This window comes from Sorex araneus, chromosome X (assembly GCF_027595985.1).
Source record: "Sorex araneus isolate mSorAra2 chromosome X, mSorAra2.pri, whole genome shotgun sequence".
Classification (NCBI taxonomy): Eukaryota; Metazoa; Chordata; class Mammalia; order Eulipotyphla; family Soricidae; genus Sorex; species Sorex araneus.
In genome coordinates this window covers 10,397,350-10,401,273 of record NC_073313.1, presented here as the reverse complement: position 1 = coordinate 10,401,273, position 3,924 = coordinate 10,397,350, and the positions used below count along the sequence as shown (strand labels likewise).

Below are 3,924 nucleotides of genomic sequence, written 5' to 3'. Positions count from 1 at the left end.
TGCAAGGCAGATGCCCTACCAGCTGTGCTATCCCTTCGGCTCCCCAAGAGTATCCAGGATGGTCTTCTGATATTCTTCTTTTGCTATTCATTGCCTGGCCCTGTTTTCAGCTGGGACCCTGCTCTCCTCTCACCTCTCCTTGCACTCTTGGAATTCTAGCCTGGAATTCTGCATCTCAATGGCTTTCTGGGCTCCTGAGATGGTCTTTTGTGTGGAAGGCCTCTATGCCTACAGGCTGGTTCTGCTTTCAGACAGTGTTTTCCTCCCAGATACATCACGTGCCCACCCCCATCCTCCTGCCTGCAACTCTTGAAACCCTGGAGATGATTTTGCAGTCAGCACTGCTTAATTGATGAAAAAGCACAGGAAAGCTCTCTCCATTGTCGGAATGGCCCAGTTTGTCAGCCTCATATTTCCACTTCATCTGTGATCATCTTTGAGAGCAGTAAATTAATTTCAGTTCCAATCAAGTCAATTGTGCCTTTTCCTTGAAGTTGTTTAACTTCAAACTTCGTTTGCTCCAGATTTTCAGAACCCCCAATAAGATGGCCTGGAGCTTTTGGACAGTCTGCAGCAAGGAGCAGTTCTGAGTACATTGGCCCTTCCTCCGGGGCACAATCCTCTTGTCGGCTTCGGCCTCCTGTGCTGCGGACCGACTCAGCCTTTGCAGGTTGGCAGCTGTTGGACTTAGTGGCTGCCACAGTCGAGAGGACAAGTCCCAACAGAGCAAAAAGTATAGATAACAGCCTTGCCGCCCTCTAGGGTTAAACTCTTAATCATGTTCTAAAGAAAACGGGAGTGACGTGGCTTTCATAATGGCATTGGCTCATTTTTCATTGTTTTCTCTGTGTAACTTATTTTCAAAGAAGATTTTTTCATTTTTTTTAAACTGCACTCCACACAATACTTAACTTCCACATGGTTTCTATTCGCTCTCATTTTAGCAGCATTTTATACTGGCTTTCCTACTGTTCCCTCTTTAAGTTTTGAAAAAATCTTTGCCATTCTCCCTGGAATCTTGGTGCTTATCTGGCAAAAGAAGCCAGAAATTTAACAGAGTGGCTATAGTTAAGCAGGATTAAAAATGGTCTCAGTGCATGTACCATGTTTTGCATGTGATCTTGGACAACTAAGCACTTGTTTAAATTGTTAATTGAAGAATGAAACTAGTTTCTTCATGTGAAATTGCTTTCAGCCTTCTTGAGTGAAGGAACAACTGTGATACACAATGACCAGCTCATGAGAAACGACTGGGTTTTCTGGTACTGTTACTTATGTCATCCTAATTAGTAGACTTTGAGAAAGTCTACTATATGAGAAAGAAGTTGCTATATAAAGATGTAACTGCTGTAATCCTTGGCAAATTCCAAAACCACAGTTTTGAAGCAGGTAGAGGCGTCAATGGAGAGGTGACGAAGGAGGGCAAAATTCCTTGTTTGCCTGCAAACAGTCTCACTTAAGTATGTGTCTCCTTATATTTTCTGTGGATTATACAAGAAGTCCATTGAACTGGAAGGAAAACAATCGTTTTTAAAAATTCTATTTCTGCTCAAGAATTCTCCCAGGAGCCTCCGCTCTTCCTCTTCTGTGAGTGGCCATCGGAGGTCCCGAGATAGTGCGCTACTCGCTGGACCCCAGAACCCGAGGAAATCATGCAAGTCCCGGGGCTCGAACCTTTGCGTGCACTTCAAGAACACTCGGGAAACGGCTCAGGCCATCAAGGGCATGCATATCAGAAAGGCCACTAAGTACTTGAAGGATGTCACTCTGCAGAAGCTGTGTGTGCCCTTCCGGCGTTACAACGGTAGTGTTGGGAGGTGTGCCCAGGCCAAGCAGTGGGGCCGGACACAGGGTCCTTGGCCCAGAAAGAGTGCTGAATTCTTACTGCACATAAAAATGCAGAAAGTGATGCTGAACTCAAGGGTTTAGATGTAGATTCTCTGGCCATTGAGCATATCCAGGTAAACAAAGCACACAAGATGCGCCTGCGCACAGGACTTACAGGGCTCATGGGCGAATTAACCCCTCTGTGAGCTCTCCCTGCCACATTGAGATGATTCTTACTGAAAAAGAGCAGATTGTTCCTAAACCTGAAGAGGAAGTTGCACAGAAGAAAAAGATATCACAGAAGAAACTGAAGAAGCAAAAACTTATGAACCGGGAATAAGCTCAGCATAAAATAAAAATCTAAGTAAACTGAAAAAAAAAATCTATTTCTGGAAAGATGGCAGTTTCAAGAATTCCTTTTGCTCTGAGAAGAAATCTTGAGTTACTGTGAAACATCCCTGTTTGGTGTCCTTATGGTCAGAGTGGAGGATTATTAGAAGTGGAAGTGGTCGATACATCACCAGAAGGATAATGAAAACGCTGGAAATATTTAATAGGTTTCAAGAGAGATTAGGGCGCACGTGGCTTCTTCTCAGGAAGAACGCGGAGACACAGTCTGTCGTTTGGAGTTGATTGTAGCAAGTGCTTGGCAAAGGTGGGATGCAGGTGGAAAGTGCTAGATTCCAGGAGGTCTCCCACTTCTCAATCTGCCCCAACTAAGGAGAGACCCAGAAACCCTGTGCCCTGAGCAAAGGCTGATCAGACTGCTGAAAGAGATTTTTCTCTTGATTTGCATGTCTGAAAAATCCATTTCCTAAATAGCCCGTTCAGTTCAAACTGAGCCACAGAATTAAAATAGAGCCACTGAAGGAGCAAGCTTTGCTGCGGGGGCCACCTGAGCAGCCCGTCTGAACAAAGACCAGGTATTCAGGCAAATGATCACATGGCCCCTGGGCCTGAAAGTCCTGCAGATGCATTGCATGACTCAGTATGAAACATGCCGAGAACAGACAAATTCCAAGCTCGTGAAGCCACCAAAGATCCAGCTGCAGCAAGGTGGGCTGGGTGCTGTTTGTCTTCCTGCCTTTTCCTCAGGAACTCCCACGCGGTGTTCCAAGTGCTCTTGTACACCACACGAGTGCACCCAGCAACTGTATTGAGATTAAAATGTTAACATTAAAGACAGGCGCTTAAATTAGTATAACCCTCAGGCCAAGCCTACTTCACTAAATTGCGCAGGCTTTAAAAATACCAGCAGTCAATTAAAACAAAACTGTATCCATAGCAACCTCCTTATCAAGGGAATAGTTCACCTGAAAGGATATACATTTTTTTTTTCAAAGAAACAGGGAGAAATAAAGTTATATTAGCTAACTGCGGATGGAATTACTTGGGTTTAACTTTAATTAGGAGCATGAGTCAGGAGGAAAGAAGGGTGCTAAGAAACTTGTGACAGTATGTGCTTATTTCCAGTAGAATATCACCAGGAGCTTCTTGTATGGGGCTTTTATTAAGTGCCATGAAATTACTTGGGGTTTCAGATACTTTTGCTTAAACATCAGCATTTCCTCAGAGATCTTTGACGCAGCATGCATGGTAAGGATTGTGAAATATCCGCCAGGCACTTCAAGGGTATTGGTTACCTGACAGGACACAGGATCAAGGCCAAGTGCCCACTCCTGTTGCCCAGAGGCTGTGCTGGAGTTGTTGTTCCTTCACTCAAGCAGGTGTTGTGAATGAAACACCAGAGAAACACCAGGGAAATGCTCAGAGAAACAAACGCTCAGAGAAACCCTGCAGATCTGTTGACCGGATGGGCTAAAGTGGAGGGGACTTTAGGCCTGAGGAGCAAATCTCCACCTCTCTTCTCTTGGCTAAAGGAGTGCCAGGAAGGAAAACATTCCTGGAACCTCTTAGTCACTGGGGCTTGCAAATTAAATGAAGAAAAGCCAGGTGAACAGGGTAAAAGGCACACCGTTTGTATTCATATTTATGCACATGGATATTCATTAAAAAATAGGCAGGAGACTCATAGAAATGGTTTGATTCCTGGCCTGACAGACCCTTGGAACAAAGAAAAGCAGGTTTGGGCTTCAA

At 44.6% G+C, this 3,924-nt stretch overlaps 1 pseudogene; it reads left to right on the top strand.

Moving 5' to 3' along the window:
• The first annotated feature begins 1,556 nt into the window (after positions 1-1,556).
• Positions 1,557-2,167, top strand: LOC101553615 (60S ribosomal protein L17-like; annotated as a pseudogene).
• Positions 2,168-3,924: the final 1,757 nt, after the last annotated feature.